Raw genomic sequence first — 20121 nt, 5'->3', positions numbered from 1 at the left:
AAAGACTTTCGACTGTATGGAGGACTTTGCTGGACCCCCGTATGACCACTTCGACCAAAGTCTCTTGCGCCGTTCCCAAGGCCTTCTGGTAACGGTAGTTTCAACCATCGGGTATTCTCCCAGAGTTTCTCAAGCAAGCACCCACGTGGTGCCCGACTCCCCTGTAGCTGGCTTTCCCCCCCTCTCGTATCGTAAGAACAGTTCTTTAGACTTTCTTCAATTAGCCACTTTCGCTACTTTTGTTCAAACACTGTTCGGGTTCTTATTGGTTCTCCCCTCGACTCACCGCAGTAATGAACCGCTTGGCTTTTCTTGGCTCTGGAGTCCAGGCTCTGGCTTGGTTATCAGCGGAGGAGGGCCTTGTGTACCGTTTACATCTGGTGCAACACATGCTGGCTATTGTTTGCGGTCTTACAGTTCCTCCTGTGGAGGTTTCAAAGACCTGGCTTGGAAAGGCCAAGGATGCTTCTCTTCTTGTCACCCTATCGATTTGCGCTGTTCTTCTCCTCCTCTTGAACTGCCGTGCTGAGTTAGCTCTCTCGTCATGCGGTCGGCCTTGCTCCGCCTGTGCTTTCATGCTCCACGTTTTATCCCAGTGGGGAAGGGAAAGGGCAGTCGGGTGTGTGTGTGGTTCTGGTCAATTGCCTGACTTTGCCTGACCCTTGTGTTGGTACATGTCAGGTAAACGGCACTAGTGTTAGTTTGTTGTCTTTTGTGGTGTGCGAAAGTGTTCGTGCGGAAAAAGTGGGGGCAGTGTTTCTCAATATCCTACGTGGTCGGGTGGGGAAATGGTGTTGGAATAAGGGGGATTCTGCATCTCACCCGTAGGTGTACCACTTCCACTCCCCGAGGACCCCCCCCATCTAGGTGATCCTCCCTCACTGGCCCACCCCCAGGAACTGGATCCAATAGCGATGCCCGTGTACTGGCCACCTGGATGACAGACCCCTTGAGATTAGTTGGGGAGACACCTTCAGGATTCTCATAGTCCCCAAAGCAGTGCCGGTCGAAGCCCTAAGATTGGAGCTGGGTTTACGGTCTCTCCGAGCACATTGGCTTCTCAAGTGTTCCAAACTGTACTGTGCATTAAGACTGTGCCGCCCAGACGATTCTAAACTCTTGTCTTTGGTGGCAGCCAACTTTGAGGGCCCCCACCTAAATCCCTTCATGGTCTCACTGAGTAAAACGGTAGTGGCACACTGTGAAGAGATAGGATTCCAGCTCCTGCTCCTGCCCGACATGCCAGATTACCGCAATCTACTTAAGAAAAAGACGTGGGAGTGTGACAGAGTTGTTTCCTTTCAAAAACTAGCCCAAAAATACGCCATCAGGAGTTTAAACAACAGGCGTTTATAATCGATGGCTGTGCTCTTACCTCCTCAAACCGTGCTCTAAAAAATGTGAGAATTCATAACATACCTGCACTTCAATGTCCTCTCTAGCTACGTATACACTGGAAGCTGGATTGTTGTCACACTTGAGAGAGCATGTCGGCTGTGTGCAAATCAGGTTGAATCCAGCCACCATATATTGACCCAATGCAGTTCCCTTTGTCAACAATGTAGTAAGGCATATTCTAGCCTGGTACAAAACGTGGAGAATATCCAGGGGCACCAATTCTGGAGTTCATTATATGGGGCTGATTCACTCGTCATCACAGGGGCTGGGTTTTTTTGTGTGGAAGGAAGCGGTGAAGCTCTTGGCTGTTCGCCCAAGTGGGAGACAGATTTCATAGCATGCATATAAAGCCTGTGGAGTCGATGGATTTATACATTTTACTACTACTGAGGATGGCCAGGCTATTTGTGTATGTCCTCTGAATTTTTCTACCTATATGAATTTGGACGTAATGCGAAATTATATTATGTATGTTCTTTTCTCTGTCTTAAGGCTATTTTTTTATTTTGTTAACCAAATGTCTTCTTTTAACCTTAATGCAAGCGTCTTGGGACATAATGTGATACAATGTAATGTGCGTCTTTTCACTTTTTGTGTTAAGGTTATATTGTTAACCAAAATGCACAATCTATATAAATAAAAATGTACATGCTCGTTTGTTCAAAATCTTAAATTTCTGAAAGTTCTTCACCGATTCCTTTGAAATTTTGACACAACGTGGCATTCGAATAGGCACATGTTTTTTATGCCTACTATACATATATGTCACACCTATGACAGGTAAAAACATTTTTACACTTTTTCTGAATAACAGCGCCACCTGTTGGACGTAAAAGCAACATATGCTATACTAAATATTTTACAATTCCATTTCAATGTTTCCGTGGCTCAAATACGTGCTGAGGAAGCAGCAGAGTGACGTGCAGCCAGACTTCAGGATGCACAGTTGCGAGCACGGCGATCATGTTCTGCAGCTTCAGATCTGCTTTGTTCTCAACAGAATTAAAGCGGCAGGCTAAGAGTGGCTGAAAGACGTCAACGAAAAACAGCAGATCAACGTCACACACGACTCCGTGCTCAGCAATCACACAATTACAATCGCCTTGCATTCCGGTACAACCCATCTGATGATTATAGTTTGAGCCGGCATGTTCTCATTGACACCATGACTGAAGTGTTTGCAAGGCTCTGAAATTTAATGGAGAAACGAAAGGAATGTGTTGCGCCACCGGGAAAATTAAACTGCCTCAACTTGGAGAGCCGCCAGAGCCATTGTGAAATTAAACATATTAGAAACAAGCTCTCTTTTCTTTCTTTTCCATTTAACCAGACTGATCCACAGCAACGCGTGGCCGGGGACAGCTAGTAAAAAATAAAATTAAAAGAAATAAACTAATGCCAGAATCCATCTGATATCACTTTATTATGAACAGTTTTCTTGTCACTCATGTAGCTGTCAAGAGACATGTGTGTGTTGCTGTCGGTGCTGGAAATTCCCCCCACAACAGATGTTAAGCCGAGCCTGGCATGCCTCTTTATTTTCTGATGCAAAGGCTTAAAACCTTCCCAGGACAACAGGCAATACCCCTAGGTTACAGGGTGGGAACTGGCTCTTCAATTGAAGATCTGCCACTAAAATGGCATAGTCACACCAGCAGGAAAATTACTGGAGTCTTTTTGATCTTTGGCAGACAGAAGAAGGTGTCGGGTAAATTAGCCCAGGAGAGTATCTGAGTCCCGAAGAATGGTCCTGGCATCTTGAAAATACCTAGGCTATCTTTCCTTATGTGAACCCTGGAAACCTCCTGGAGACATGTCACTCTATAAGCTAGCATCAGAAGGCAAGACCCTTGTTACAGCAGCAAGGATTGGTCCCTTACAGAAGGATTCGAATGGTCCAATCTGCTGTGGCAAATTGACTATATATAAGGGTGTGAGCCCCCCTGCTTAATTGAATCCTCTCTGGCCTCACCTGGAACCTGACTGTAGAGTGCAAAAAAGGATCTCCAAGGAGGGTACAAGACCTACCGTGCACCAAATTCGGGGAAACGATTAGAGTGACCTGTTGCTGGAAAGGTTGCGTGCTCCTGGAACACTTGTGCCCAGAACTTTTTCTGCTAAAAGAGGCACAGCTGGAAGTGTTCTCTGGCACTCTTCCTCTCTGGCAAGGGCTGAAGAAGGACTTACTTTTCGTCAGAGGCTCTGGTCAGGGACCCACAGCAGGCCAGGATCAAAGGAACAGTCGTGAGCTCTGTCTACCACTTTGAACTTCTTTCAAAGCAGATTGACCGCACTCCAGCCATTTGAACCTCTGCAAAATTCAGCAGCGCTCCCATGGACTTTCTACATTTTCAACCACTTTGAGCTGCCAACTCGACATTGCCTGCCTGTTCTCGAGCACCTTCAAACCAATCGCCATTAGAGAACTGCATTGTGTCGTAGGATCCAGACGAACCAGCTCGCAGCTAAAGTTGAATCACTGTCAAGACCCATTCTAGCCATTGAACTGCGAGGAACTGCACCTCGCACACATATCCCAAGCTTTCTTTGAGCCTCAAGACAATTGCCTGTTGCTGAAGTGCACCATGTCTTCCTCCCATCTAACCAGCTCGACCTCCTCAACATCAAATTAACCCAGCGGAAAGCAAACAGAGGCCTGCTTCAACGCTATTGAGCCTAGAAAAGAAGAATAAAAGATATGCCACAGTTGTTCTGTATCCCTGGCTTGGTTTTAAGGGCTTAAGTGACAATCAAGACCCCACTTCATACCTCTTTAAAAGACATATACTTAAGCGGGGACAGTGTGGCAAAGACAATTGCATTTATACCCCTCTCTTCATACCCAGAGTGTCCTTTTCAAACAAAGGTGTGCATATTCAGGGTAATTCAGTACAGTGGTGGGTTGTTCAATTTTCTTATTAGTTTGTCTGTACTTTTAATTTGATTAAAGCCTCATATGTTTTATATAACCTTGATTTGCCATTTCTTTTATTTTGGTACCACAGTACTATTGTTTTGGCTGCTAACTATGTGACTCACCCTTCTTGAAGGGTGAACTGCAGAAGGTACACAAAGCTGGGAACTACAGTGCGCGCCTCACCCCCTCTTTTTTCAACAAGGTAATATGTGGCAGTTCAAAAGCAACGGAGCGATAATGTGGCGGTAATGGTTACTGCTGCATTTTTGCTGCTCCGCCCAACCCGTGATGAGGTCCACTGTAGTTAGTCTCTAGAGCTCGATTTGCTCTGCTATTCTAAATGAGTCCCCGGCAGGGGGCGAAGGCAGCCTCTCAGCCGTGGGGAGGCTCGGAGCGGTGATGGCCCCACTTCGAGCCTCCTCATTGGCTGAGGGGCTGCCACGCCCCCCCCCACCCCCCGCCGAGGACAAGGCGGCTGAAATCCCGGCCGAGAATAGAAGGATTCTCGGCTGGGTAAGGACCCAGCGAGAGCCAATTAGAATGCGTGTTGCATTCTGCTTGACTCTCGCCAGGTACTAATATATAATCGCACCTAGGGGAGAGAACTGGCCAATCAGGAGGCTGGGAACGCAAGCTGACTCTGCAAGTAGTCATCCGCATTGCATACCGGCCTGCAGCGCCTCTGTCCAGCCTTCAACTTGTCCGTGACTCAGACCACCACAGTCCTCCAGCCAGTCCCCCTGCCATATGTAATTTATTTTTAAGGAAAACATGAATTGTGCAAAGCTTTGTTTCCTTAAAAATCAACAAAAAAGTATCTGCACCTTAGATGGTGGCCCAGATTGCCAATAGCGAAAAATACTGCTTTTGTGGGTTTGCAGGGCTGGAATACTGCACTTGGGCCTACCTGGCTCTGGCTTGTGGGCTGTTACCGGCACTTCCCTCCCACAAAGTGATATTTAACGTTATATTGAAAACAGTTGATATCGATGACGGGCAACAGCCATTTTCTCTACAAGAAGTTGACAATTATCATGCATGCTGCAACACAATTCTAAGGGTTCTATCAGGAGTTGGGTGGTATCCTGGTGGTAAATATACCGGGATACCGCCCAACACAATTAGCGTTACCGCAACTTGGTCCGGCGCTATTAGCGCTGGATCACAAGTTATGGTGGCAGGTTGAGTCCCCATTGCTTCTGAGCCCATGGGACTTCATTGCTCTGTGGTAATTGCGCCAAAAATGGGCGGAAATTCAGCACATTCACCTCCAGCTCAGAGCTGGAGGTGAATGCTCAGAGTTTCCACCAAACTCCTGATTGGGCAGAGCATTAATGCGGCAGTAATAGCATTACCGCTGCATTTTTACTACTCTGCCCAACTCCTGATGATGCCCTATGTACTTAAGGCTCTATCAGGAGTTGGGTGGTATCAGGCGGTAAATCCGCTGGAATACCACCCAACACAATTAGCATTAATGTAACTTGGTCTGGCACTATTAGGGCTATATCACAGGTTGCGGAAGCAGGGAAAGTCCCAATTTTTTCAGAGTCCATGGGACTCAATGCAGAATTTTTGGTGCAATTACCGCAGCGGCAATCGTGCTGCGGTAATTGCACCAAAAATGGGCAGAAAGTCAGCGCAGGTGAACGCTCAGAGTTTCCCCCAAACTCTGCATTGGGCGGAGCGGTAATACAGCAGTAATAGCATTACCGCCACATTTTTACCGCTCCACCCAACTCCTGATGAGGCTTTTAGTCTACAGTAATGACTTTCCTTTAACATTGTGAATGTTGAGATGCCAACCTTTCTCACAGAATGGGCACTCTTTATAACTTTTTTGAGCCAAAATGACTTTCCAGGAGTACATCACAAGTCTCATGATATGAAGTCTTTTTCTTTATTCTAGTATTAGGCATGGAATTATTCAACTCTATGGTCCTCATTACAAGTCTGCCGGTCTGGAATTAAGAGTGCCGGTAGCAACCTACCGGCACCAATTCTGGACCGGCAGACTACAATTGTGTCTTCCAGGGTCGCTGCAACCGGCAGGGTCGGACCTGCCAGGCACATCGGCCCCTGTGGGCACAGTTTTCACAGAAGCACCAGCACCGTTGGCAACAGTGCCAGTGCTTCCGTCTCCCCACTCCCATAGTCCTAGCGGACTCTATGGGAATGGGGCTTTACGATTTCTGATCCCTGAGATCCTGTCCACCGGGACTTGTAATGTTCAAGTCGCAATGCACTTTTTGGAGTGCCTGGCGGGAGGCCAAGTCATTCTTTCAACTTTTTATTCTGTAAAGCTGCCAGCCTTGCACAATTAGAGTATCCCAAATTTCATTCCCATATACCGCTTTTTGGAAAGTGCTACCAGCAAATCTATGGAAAAATCTTACAGGTCCCCCCAACCTTATTGTAGCTTTCTTATGTAACATATCTAGATGTTTAGACCATTTACCATAATTTGCAAACATAACACCTAGATAAGAGAAGGAATCCACCAGTTCGATCATCGTACCATCTAGGGCCCAGGCATAAGCAGTTTTCTTTCCACCTTTTCCAAACGCCACAATTCTTGTTTTGTTCATATTTAGCTTCAGGTCTACATAATGTTCTACATATTTTAAGCTTTGTTGCAGATGCCCTGGTGTCAAATATATTAAATCAGCATGTAACAAAGATGCAAAAGGCATCTTTCCTAGGACTGGGGGACAAACTTTGGAGCCCAATACTGTTGGGTTACAATCAGCTAAAAATAGTATAAATAAGAGGGGGGCTAGTGAACATCCTTGTTTTACCTCACGGTTAGTCACAAAATCTGTGAAGCAACTCAACGCATTTTTGCCCTCAACTACTGCTCGAGTATTCATATAACAGTTTATTATCATATGCAGAAAACCACTGGGAACCTTCATGGCCTTAAGCTTTTTCCACATAACCTTCCTGTCCGCAGAGTCGAAAGCCTTTTCAGGGTCAAGGAATGCTACAGATAGTCTACGCCTGCTAACCTTGCAATATATTTCAATAGGAACATTTTAAAATAAAGCGTTGGTCCATCGTAGAAAAACCTGCCCTAAACCCTGCCTGCGAGGGTTGCAAAATATTGTTAGAATCAGCCCACTTCCCTAGTCTAGTTTTTAGACATTTACAAAACATGTTACTAGAAATATCGAGTAGGCGAATGGGCTGATAGCAGTATGGACCATTCATGGATCCCTTTTTAAAAATGTGAACTATTATGGGTTTGTTCCAAGAGTTGGGGATGTTGCCAGTCAACACAATGGCTTTAAAATGTTGAGCAAATCGGGCGCCAATAGGTCTTGCCACCATTTTAGATCATCTGATCCCCGGCCATCAGGGCCAGACGCTTTTCCAGAAGGTAAAGCTTTCACACATGCCATTATCTCATCTCAGAGTTTCCCCCAAACTCGGGATTGGGTGGAGCAGTAATGCAGTGGTAATGGCATTACTGAAGCATTTTTACTGATCTACCCAACTCTTGATGAGGCCCTTAGTCCCCAGTTATGATTTTCCTTTAACATTGTGAATGTTGGGAGGTCAACCTTCTTCAAAGAATGGCAACTCTTCATAACTTTCGTGAGCCAAAATGACTTTCCGGGAGTAAGTCACAAGTCTCATCCTATAGTATTAGGCATGGAATGATTAGACTCGAGTACTGTTTCATTTCAATGGTATGAGTAATTTCTTTTTATTTTCAAATTATACTAAGAATATTAAACGCTGTTGTTTTGGCATGAGGTCGGACTATGCACATAAGAGATATGTGTTCATTTGCCTACAGTCTTTATACTGTAAGCATTTTATGTGTCCACTTGTGGAAGCTGTTAATAAAATTTAAATTACAAAAACATGGTGAACGTTTTGATTTATGAAACGTCTGAACTTGTCTTTACACAGCAAATGATGGGGTAACCATACAGTTAACTGGACATTTCCCTGTGCAACATTGACTGCACCCAGGTGCACATAGCCTTGCACTGCAAAAAACAGTTTGAGAGCCTTTTTATCATATCTATTTCTACAGCTAACCTTTACATTTTACAGACACTCATCTCACTAATGTCTTACTTTAGAGGTACACAAACATTCTGTACGGTTGTCCATTTTATGTCTTGGGTACAAATGACCTCTGGTGACATTACAAATTTTGGTACAAAATTGCTAATCAAATAAGTTTTGTTTGCTAATCAATACAATTTAAATTTGCAAACTCTGCTAATCAATTTTTGAAAAGTAATTTGTGAGAGAGTGAGAGAGAGACAGAGAGAGAGAGAGTACTGTGAAACAGCGACTGAAAGAATTTAATTTCAAACTAAAAAAGAATGTGTAAGTCTTGAATAAATACAAAAACATGTTTCATGTAGCTGAAGGAAATTAACCTGAGGGATCCAGGTGTACTTAACGGGAGGTACCCAACACAGAGAGTTCCTGTTTGGGGAAGGCAACACGCTGACTTAATGCCAGACGAAAAGAGGTACTGCAGAAGCATGGTGGAGAGCTGGTCTGATAGGAGGAGGCATTCTGACTTTGCGATGGCCGGAACCACTAGGACTGCACAAGAGTATCCATATTTGGTCTGAGATTTCTTGAACCAGTGCAGAGATGCCAGTGAACAAGTTCAACCAAGGTGTGGAAGCTGCTGTGGACCCCATTCAAGGAGCTCGGAGCTCCTGCCCTAGCTGGAAAGACATGATGGATATTTTAAAGGGGATGGGCTGGCGGCGAGAAGAAAGAGGGCCTATCAGAAATGTATAGCATTAAAGGGCCCCAATAAAGAGACATTGCAAGTAAAGTGTGGGAATTATAGTCTGCTTCATCAAAGTTGACTACAGAGGCATTTCAAGCAAAGTGAAGTGCATTGTAGGAACCCCATTTGTTCTGTGTAAGCAGCCAAAACATATTTTTGTTGTCGGAAGAGGTGAGGGATGAACTATATATCACAGTGAGGAGGCAAGCTGGAACCCAATTATTGCTCTGTTGAGAAGCCTTGTAAACAAAAAAGACTGTGTGGGTTGCTGTGTCAGAAAGCACGCACGTATGTGTAGACCAGTTGGGACTTGTTAGTTCCTTGAAACCCTAAAAATCCTGGCAATTTCGATCAGTGCATGCCGGCTTACCAGAAAGACTAGTCAATGGACCAACGACGCACCGCGTTCAGGCTTTTCACACTCACTGCGGCTGTAAAATGCCTACATTTCATTCCTACGCCCAGGTACAAGTAAACTTAACTGCTGCAAGAGCCTAAAGTAAGAAGCACAACAATAAGTAGCTGGATGAAGTGCAGTGACAGAAAATAAGGGTTTCAAGAAAGAAGGCAAAGAACTAGGGGTAAGGCCAGGGGGCTGGCCCCCATTAAGGACAGCGTACATGTATGCGGGTAGAGCCAAGGGCATGCAGCTGGAAAGGTTGTGGGAAAAAGGCAGGTAAAATGGGGAATGGAAGCTAGCCCCCATAGAGAGCAAAGACAAGTCAGAGAAAGAGGCATGGGGAACGTGGATTCAGGCACAAACTGCCAATGTTATGGATCTGGCACACCAGCCTCTGAGTGGGTATTTTAAAAATGAACCATTTTGTTTAGTCTGCCTTTTAAAGTTAAATTTTTGAACATTCTGCATTTTTCATTCTGTAATTTGATTAGTTGTTAGTCATGTCGAAACAAAAAGGACCTATACTAAGAAACCTATTGCCAAACCTTACAACTAATACAAAAAGGGGTGCAGGATAGTTCTTAAGAAAAGAAAGAAGTGTTCACAAATAATATGTCAGGATGCGGTAGCCTGCGTCTTCCTTCCCCACGTTTTGGACACGGGGTAAGATGGGAGCTTGGAGCACAGTACAGTCTTGGGCTTCTCCAGCATGAGATGACGGTTCCAATGGTAGTTTTTTGGACCGCCGATGGCCAAGTCTCATTTCATGTGAAAGTCTTTGTGTTTCAAATAACAAAAACAAAAGTACCTTTAACAAATGAAAGTTTGTTTCCAAAGCTCACTGGGTGACTGGGTCACACCCTTGGTCTCCCTCTTATGGGCGCTGACCCTTCTCAATTGTAATCCAAAATTCCGAGAGGGTGAGGGTTTCACCCCTGTGTCCCTCTCTTCTGGGCTGACTCTTTTCAATCGTACTTCACAATATATCACTGTTCTTTTCTTAATGTACCTTTGGGTGATAGCTTCATCCCCGGATCTCCCTCTTTCGGGCTCGGACCCCCTCCTGACTGCAAACTCCTGGGTGATAGCTTCACCGCCAGATCTCCCTCTGTCGGGCTCAGACCCATCTTGCCTTTTTATATTCTTGGGTGCTGGCTTCACCCCCGGATCTCCCTCGGTCGGTCTCGGACCACTCTTACTTTAACAGAATTCAATTCCCATGGTTTCTCAATGTTCTTTTGTTGTGGGATTTACTTCCCTTTCTTTCACAGCGCTTTTAGATCGAAATTGCACAGGGATTTTACTTGTCCCTAACGTATGACCACTTTGACCTATTTCGCAGGCCTTCCTACGGCCTTCTGTTACTTGTAGTTTATCTCATATGGGGCTCGACCAGAGTCTCTTGAGTTAGCACCCACGTGGTGCCGCTTTCCCTCTGCAACTGGCCTCCACTTCACCCTTTTACAGTTCATTCAAAGTTCATTAGCTTTGCTTCAAAGCATGCCACTCCTGCAATTGTCTCTGAACGCAGCATTGTTCTTATCGGTTCTCCCCTCCACTCACCAGCTCTGTCAAACCGCTTGGCTTTTGGCTTTTCTGGAGCCAAGGCTGGTACCACGGGCGCAGGAGCTTCCCTCGCTCCTGCTTATCGGCATAGGCTTGGCCCGTTTATCTTTGACATCTGCGGAAGGACACTTGTGCTATTGTTCATGGTCTTAGGCTCTCCTCTTCAAAGGTTCCGCTGAACTGGGAGGAAAAGGGCAAGGTCACTTATTTTCTCGCCACCCTCTCGATTCTTGCTGCCTTTCTCTTTCTTTTGAACTGCCGCGTGGTAGCCGTCCCTTTGTGTTGTCTGCCGTACTTGCCTTGCTCATACTGCACTCTCCTGCTCCACCTTTTATCCCTGCGGGAAAGGGCGTCGGGTGTGTGATTTGAGTCAATTGCCTGAATTTGCCTGACCCTCGGGTTGGGGCAGGCCAGGTACACAGGTTTAACATTACAAGTCTGTTGTCTGTCACAATGTGAGGAAGTGTTCAGGCTGGAAAAGGAGGGTGGTAGAGTTCCTGAGTATCCTACGGGGTAGGATGGGAAAAAGGTATTGTCAGATTGTCCAACGTGATATGATGGGGAAGGTTTGCGAAATGGACGAGAATGACCGGGATGTAGAACAGAACATAGGGAATTGTGGGAATGGTAGTATTCTGTCCTAGTAGATTGGGATTTCAGAAAATGATCATTAGAGAGACTTGAAGGAGAATGATGGATAGCATTTGGACAGGGAACAGGAAAGCAAGGATTCTGATAAAGATTGTTTCTGAATAAAACGGGGTGTGTGATAGATTTAGCAGAGGTGGAGGGGATGGTGGATTCTCGAAAGGGAAGTTTATCGGGTGGAAGGGAGGTCGATTTACTACATCCCATAAAAGCCTTGGGGACCTCGTCCTTGTCCCTTTCCCCGGTATTGTACCGCGTCTTACCTCAGAGTACAATCCCGGGCTTCCCTACAGAGATGATCCTTCCCCACTGGTCCACCCCCAGGAACTCGATCCAACAGCGATGACTGTGTCCTGGCTACCTGAATAAGGAATTCCCAAGGTCTTCCAGGTTTCTCACAAGAGGTAGCAAGAGAAAACATAGGGGCATGGAACAGGGAGGTTGAGTGTAGAAAAGGAGCAGAGGGAACAAGATTGTGAGCAGACAGAGATCCATTCAGATAGGTTTCAAGGAGCAAGACCATTGGTAAGAGTGTTTGTGGATGGAGAGCCAACCTGCATGGTTTTGGTAGGTAAGAGGAGGAGGATCTAGGTAGAGAGTGAGTAGCAAATATTTTCTGAGGGAGGAAGGAGTAGGCACGAACAGTGATTGGATTTGCTGAGTACGAGTGTGGAGATTAGAGTTTTCGTACAGTAGCGAGTATGGAATGGACACATTTACCATAAGCAGCAGAGGCAGTGCTAGTGATACATTGTTGAACTCTGAGGTCACTATCAAAGAAGTTCCCAAGCTTGTGGACCTTGTGCGAGGTAACGTGAAGGTCAGACGGGAAGGAGGTAGGAGAGGTGGTGCTGAAGTGAGGAGAAAGAGGACTTCCATTCATGAAGAGTTCAGCATGAGGCACCAGAGAGCCAACAAGTGACAGATTGCGGCGAGATGGTTAGTAGTCTGTTCCAAGATGGTAGAGGTGAAGGAGGGAAAGAATAAAAAGATCAGTTTGTCAGCAAGTTGTGTAATTGAAAGTCAAAGGGCAGGATAAGTCTTTGTAGTGCGGAGGTATAGGGAGTGAAGAGCATATGTCCAAAGATTGATCCTTGAGGGACGCCGACAGGGATAGGGGACAGGGGAATCCGAGGTTTGTGAGTTCCAGGACATTTTAAAGGAGAAACCTTCTAGGAAGGAGCAGGCAAGAGCAGAGTTACAAAGTTCAAGGTCCTAGAGAGTGAAGGGGGAGAGAGGAGTACGAGAGCAGTGGCTGCCCATGTAGAAAGCACCAGAGAGGTCCAAAAAGGAATAGTATAGAAGAGAGTTTGGATTGGTGAGCACCAGAAAGCCGAAGACATGTATGTCTGCAATACACTTAAAGGAATAGTGCACTCTAAAATTGTATTGTCCCAAAAGATGGGCAATAATCAAAAACATACATTAAACATCTTTTTTTAAGAAAGTTCCTATGTAAACCTTTGAGCAAACGAGGCTCAAAGCGTTTACATGAGAGCATCCATTTTGTCATTTCAGGCAGCCTCCTCTGATCATGTTAAGCTCTGCTCTGGTGTCACTAAACAAGCAGCAAAAGCCCCCTACTGGGATCTTTTGCTTACTGCAGCCAGAGCAGGGCTGAACATGGAGGAGGCTGCCTTCACTTTCATTTTACATTTTCGGTGCTCCCCAAGCCCAGGGAAGCACAGAAAACGTAAAATGAAGGGCAGAGCAATTATGAATACTTGGCCAGCCTTGCCTACAAGCAAAGGCACAGCAATTATAAATACAACGTTGTTAGAAAACCATGGAAATCATAAATACAACAATGTCGGGTCGGGGGAGCCCAGAAGACTCAAAGCTGAAGCCACAGCAAACAAATACAACATTATAAAGTTAGAACGAAAACCACAGCATTTATTTTGCAGCGCTTTGAAAAAATAATGAAATTAAAAGCACTTACCAGCAGCAGTTTATGTTAATCTCTACTCTCCGACAATAATATGATATATGATATTTGATTTGTATCACGCTCGTACAAAAGTGTTTCAGGGCGCGACAAGGCAAGGGAGGGGAACAGGGGAGAACAAAACAACAATCTTACTAGGCCCAGTGACATTGAGAATGCGCAAGTGCATGGGAAAGCAGAAAAGTCCATGGAAGGGGGAGAGTGGAAGGTGCAGAGCAGAGGAGAATAGATAAATAATAATAAATACAAATAAATAGATAATGGTGCAATAAACAGGGGTAGTGCAGCCAGTAAGTGGCAGGTGCTGTGTTTACGGCAGCACTACTGGGTAAGTCTGATAAGTGCATAAAAAGAAGAAAATGGGGGCGGGGTGGGGGACTGTTTGGGTACAGATACAGTCCCCAGTGCAAGGGGTGGCCAGGAGGCAATGCAGGAGGGTGGCAGGGAGAGTAGGTACCTGGGCCCAGGGGGCAGAGGGTGGTCAGGTGCACAGTGCCAAGAGAGCAGATTAGCAGAGGAGAGGGGAGCAAAGGCAGATGCAAAGAGGAAGGTCATGAGGTGCTTCTGGAACCGGAGATGGTTCTCCTTAAGTTTTAGAGTGGCAGGGAGGCTGTTCCAGAGGGAGGCCCCAGCCAAAGACAGAGATCTACCACCTGCTTGTTTCTTTGAAAAATTACTGACCCTGAGTGAGTTGGAGGTAGAGGAGCGAAGAGCTCGAGAGGGGAGGTATTTGCGGAGGGATAGCTGAAGGTATTTTGGACCCAGGCCCTAGAAAGCTAATGACGCTAATGAAGCAAAAGCCACCTGCTGGTAGCTTTTGTTTATTACAGCTGACTGGCTTTTGCTTCATTAGTGCCACAAGGGCAGAGATTAACACAAGCACTATTGCTTGAAATGTGTGACTTTGAGCCTCATTTGCTGAAATGTTTACATAGGAACTTTCTTTAAAAAAAAAGTTATATATATTTTTGACCATGACCCATCTTTTGAGCCTATGAAATTTTAGAGTGTACTATTCCTTTAAACCTGTGAATCGTGCAATACAACATGACTGAATTGCATTGAAAGTGAAAGGGCACTAGTTAGGACAGAATTAAAAATAATTAAAGAAGGCGAGAGAAACAATGAAAGTGCCTTTGAGAAGAAGAGTGAAAGAATAAAGTGTACTCCGGTAGAGCAAGAGTGTCAAGAAGCAGTGCTCTGTAGAAAGTGAGCATCCACAGTTATAAGGAAGGCATGGTATCAACAGTAAGATAGACACAAGTGACCACAGTTCCAGGGTGTTTATTGAACTACAATTGGGTTAGTAAAATGCCTATCTAATCCTAAATCTATAGATTGGAGCAAGCCTTGACCATCAATAATTATAATGCAGTCCTAGTGGTGTCTTGACAATATAAAAGGGCCTATACTAATAAACCTATTGCCAATCCTTACCTCTAAATACAAATAGTGTGGGAAACAATGTTCTACAAAAGAAAAGTGTTCCAGAAATGATATGTCAGGATATTCAAGCCGATAGCTTCCCTTCCCCACATTTTCAGCATGGGACAAGGTGGCACACTCAAGCTTAGCACAGTCTCTGGCTTCTGTAGTACGAGGGTGGAGTACAAAACTTCCACATCATGGCCTTCTGTGTTAAAGTCTCTTTGCCATTCAAAGTCTCTTCTTTCAGAGGGCCTGATGCAACAGGCAAACAATAAAGTTCCTTTCTTTTTCGTATCTCACATATACACAATGTTCTTAGGTGATTAACTATTCACCTCGGATCCCCCTCTGCCAGGCTCAAATCCATTTTTAACACACAATCTTTAATCATTCTCCCTCTGGTGGGCTCAGACCTAGTTTATTTACTTTGTTACAAACTTTTTTTACTTTATCAACATCGAAGACTTTCTATCGTGCACAGAATTTTGCTTGACCCGTCGCATGACCACTTCGATTCACAATCCTTTGTCGCTCTTTCACTTTTGAACTCTCAGCTGGATACCTTACAGAGACCTTTGATTGAGCACAAATGCAGTGACGGACCACTCTGTCAAAGGTATTGTATCTTGGTTTCAAAGTTCAATCACTCATCTGCAGTTCAACTTTACTCACATTGGTAATCACATGCGTTTCATACAATGCTCGTTTCAGCGCTCGCCATACAATGTTGCCGCTTGCAACCTTGGCCTAAACACAGACAGGTCTTCTATTGGTCTCCCCAACTCACCGGCTGTGTTGATTTCACTGACGTTGCTTTGTTGTTGGAGCTAAGGACAGTACCACGATTATTCCCGTCTTGATTATCGCCTTTTATCCGTGTGGAGAAGTGTAATGGAAGTCAGGTGTGTGTGATGGTCAGCAATTGCCTGACCATTGTATTGGGACACGCCCGGGTGTTAGTCCGTTAACTCTCATAGCGAACTGTCCGTGAGACAGTGTTTGTGTTATAAAAAGGGGGGTGTGGGGATTGAGTTCCTAAATATCCTAGCTGGTAGGATGGGGTAAAGGTGTCGCAGAAAGGGGATACCACGTCTCACCATCCGGTGTCCCACTCCCCAGAGACCCCTCACCCAGGTGATCCTCCCGCACTGGTCCACCCCAGGAACTGGATCCAAAAGCAGTAGCTGTCTCCTGGCCACCTGGATCATAGATCACTCGGGACTAGTGGATGAGGCATCTTCTGGTTTCTCACACATTCCACATGTCTTTTCCCGTGGTGCCTGCATTGAAACTACAGTGGGGTAACTAAAAGTCCCAAAATCAGGTACGCAGAAAGACTTTATCATGTCTAATGTTATGCACTCGGGTGGCATCGTGCTCAGCCGCTGTGCTGCTGGGAAATATAGAATGCCCACTGCAGTAGCACGCCACTCCTCAACCTGATTTCCGGTTCAGAAAGTTCTGGTTTCCTGACCCTGGCTCTTTCACCTGGAATTGGATTGCTTTCTGATTTTGATCACTTGATTCAATTGTACTTTTGACCTGCACTGCTTGATGGATTTGTCTTGGTTGCCCTACTTCACCCTGTTGTTTACAAAGTTAATCTTCCCTACAATTTGGGGTTCGTTATTCCTGGTTAATGGAAGGATATCTTGGAGTCTTACACTAGAGAAAGTGTGAGCATAGTAGTGCCCCATGGGTTTCACTCTCAGTTCATGTCTGACCTGAAATCCTTTATTCCTTCCTCATTAAGGGAGAACCCCTGAAAAGAAACCTCACTACTCCTCTTCCTGCCGCCTGGGCCATGATCCCTGCAGACTATTGAACTTGTTGCACAGTGACATCTAGATTTTGCCCCCTGCACGCTGGGTGGCATTCCTAGTCTATGGACTCAGGTTAATTATCAAGGGAGTGGCAACACCTTGGGTACAACTAGGGTTCTCTCTAAGGCGGGTGTATAGGCATAGATTGACTATTGTTTTCTTGATGGTGAATTGACTGTTTAGTAACCATTGTATGTTGGGTTCTTTTTCCACAGCAATGGGGAGATCCTGTGGCATTCCTCCTGCCCTATAATGCGATTCAGTCGCTCAAGGTGTGTGACCAGCTTGCCTTGACCCCGGATCTGGGGTCCATTGGGCTTGAAAGTGAGGAGGTGAAACAAATGAGTTATCTGTTGTGTAGATTAAATGAACAACAACTCGTGGGGAGAAAAAGTGGAAAGTTCACAACAATGAAAGGGTACTCTGGGAGAAAATGAGAGTAATCCAGGAGGAGATGGAATATACAAAGAGAACGAGCATTCCAATTGGAGAAATAGAAGGAAAATGAAGGTGCATTCTTTAGGTGAGAAAGAAATAAACCATTGAAGGAGGGAATTGAATTTTAAGAGAAATTGGGTGAGGGGGGAGTAGCAACAAAAGAGTACTTAAGGAGGAGATTCAGAGACTAAATTAAAGCACTGAAACGGAAAAAAGTGAGAGTAATTACTCCAACATAGGGGCTGCAAGAAAGCATGAGAAAAATGAAAAGCGTGAGGGAAAATAAAAGTGTGCTCAAGGGGAAGTGAGAGAATGAAAGAAGAATGAAGAGGGTGAAAACGAGAAGAAAAAAGGCAGAATGAAAGACCCAAGTGGTGAGAAAAATAGGGAAATGGCACAATGGTAGGAATGGGAAAGGTACTTAGTAAGGACAAGCTGGCGGCAGCTGTGATTTTTACAGTTTTTTATATTTTTCTTGTGTACTCTTGCATTTACTGCGAATGGCTACTAAAGGTGACTAGCATCCTATGATGGCCATGCCACGAGATTTTGTGCTTGTTCTTGTCCATGTTGTTCTTTGCCTTATTCCTTCCTTCTCAGGTCAGAAAATGCCTTATATGGAAATCCCTTTCCTGATGAAAGCTGTGGCTTTCGCGGGCAAGGGGGCTTTGTGTGTGAGCCAGAGGAGGGGGCTGGGACTGTCTGGTCCCAGTCCACATCCTCTGGCTCCTGAAAGTCTGTTGCTGAACGGGTGTGGTGACCAGTGGCTGTCCAGGATTGGACAACCCCTGGCTGTTTAAATGGTGCAGATCCTTACCATTGGTGGGCTTGAATTTTATCCCAGCTTGAATCTTGGATAAAAGGAGGGCTCCTTCAGATCATCGTTGGAGCCAAGACTTCAATGAAGATAAGCAACCTGCTGACGACCCGAGGATGAGTCCTGCAGCTGACCAGCATCGAGTGATTTGCCCAGTGAAGACCTGCTCCTCCACCTGATCTCAGAAGACCCTCATCGGTACTTCAACCCTTGAACCAGTGGGAACAACCAGTCTCAACCTGGGCTCGAGGATCTGTGCCTTGGGAGTCTTCGGAATTATCCCTGGACCACCCGGTAGACTGACCAGCTCTCTCCTTGGCTACCTCACTACAGCCGTCATCGTTCTGAGTCGAGCCTTGGAACCTTGCAGATCTTCAGCTTCTGCTCCTGCATTTTTTGTTGTCTCACTCCAAGGGAAGCTGTGCTGGGGCTGCTTCTGTGTACGCCGCTGTATGATCACCTACCGCCGCTTCACCATGGTGACCTTCATTGGAACAATCTTTCTTCAAACCCGTGAGATGTCGTGAAAGGGTCTCCACCGCAGAAGTCTGCATCTTTCTTCATCTGGGTTCATTTTCTGGAAGCTGATTGGAACCACTTGATGTGCTATGTACATTAATGGCTATTTTTGTTTACTGCAAGCCAGTCCATTGCTTCTGTACTTTCATACCTAAAGGCACAGCAGCATTTTACAGATTATTAATAACTGATTCATATTCTACATGTATTGAAATTGAAAAGATGTTAAGGGGTGAGGAAAAATGAAGAGGCGAGCTAAAAAGAAATTGCCATGTGAAAACCAATTAATGTGAAGTTCGTTGCTGGTAGGGAGTTTACACAAACCTCCTGCTCTCTCTGGCTCCATGGTGATTTATTTTGGACCGCCACCCAGTCTTGTTTCCTTCTTGCCCACATGTCTGCTTCTGTCGAGTAGTCCCAGAATTAAGCTTACCCATGAACCTCAGTCCTACGTCTACAAACATCTTTCCTATCCAATCCATTACTCGAATCTCTTTTGAGAACTAAGAAAGGTAAACACTTGTACAGAAAATATCTGTTTTGACGAGTTTAGCTGTTCCAACCGGAGAGCCATTTGTCCAAAGATGTAAGGCGAAAAGTGTGGCCATACCATCCTAACAATGACAATGTATCTGTAAGCCTCATGTCATTTCATTGAACTCAGAATGCTTTTTTCATATTTAACTGGCCAGTAGATGGGTGAATGCTAAGTTTCAGATCACTAGTTCTTACTGTGATATCACGCTGTTTGTCTTTTTATTCGATGGCCCTACACTGCAGTGGCAGCTTGGTATCTCTGGGGAAATAGGAAGGGAGTGGCTGTATTGTGTTGACTGCATGACTGACAATAGACTGAACCAATGGCTGTGTGGACCTGTGACAGGACCAGATAGCATGACCAGCCTGACCAGAAAAAGGGGCCAAGTAGAGTACCCTCGAAAGATATTGGATACCATTATGGATTGAAGGCTGAATGACTACAGGTTGCTTATGAGAAGGGAATATGCGATTGGCAGACTCTGTGCAACCACAGAATTAGTTTAATATAGTGCTAGGATGAATTAAGGCAGGTTTGGAAGAGGTGAGAATATAATGGCTGCTAGCTACTCATGTGTGCATAGCCTCTATACAGGCAAACCTCAAATTGATATGGAGAAGGATGGATACCTGATAGTCGGACACACTGTGAGCTATACACCAGTGTCTTGAAGTAGACCTTCACCCCACAGGTGGAGACTGTAGCTCATTCACCGACTATTAGATGTGGAAAAAAGGGACCCCCCTTGGGTGACACACGCTCTGACTCAAAACATAACCAGAAATGCTGGCAACCTCAACGCTGGCCTCAGGTGAGGAGACATAAAGTGACTAGTCTGCACTGGATTCAATGTTTTTGTATTATTTCTGCCCATGGCCCTCATTACAAGTTAGCTGGTATTTTGCCAGTGATT

At 45.2% G+C, this 20121-nt stretch overlaps 1 protein-coding gene across 2 annotated transcripts in view; it reads left to right on the top strand.

Moving 5' to 3' along the window:
• Positions 1-20121, top strand: part of LOC138448858 (zinc finger protein interacting with ribonucleoprotein K-like) — a 360764-nt gene that overhangs the window by 123405 nt on the left and 217238 nt on the right. The window lies entirely within an intron of this gene.

Source organism: Ambystoma mexicanum, chromosome 1p (genome assembly GCF_040938575.1).
Source record: "Ambystoma mexicanum isolate Mex_15411 chromosome 1p, UKY_AmexF1_1, whole genome shotgun sequence".
Classification (NCBI taxonomy): domain Eukaryota; kingdom Metazoa; phylum Chordata; class Amphibia; order Caudata; family Ambystomatidae; genus Ambystoma; species Ambystoma mexicanum.
This window is presented reverse-complemented; position numbering and strand designations above follow the sequence as displayed.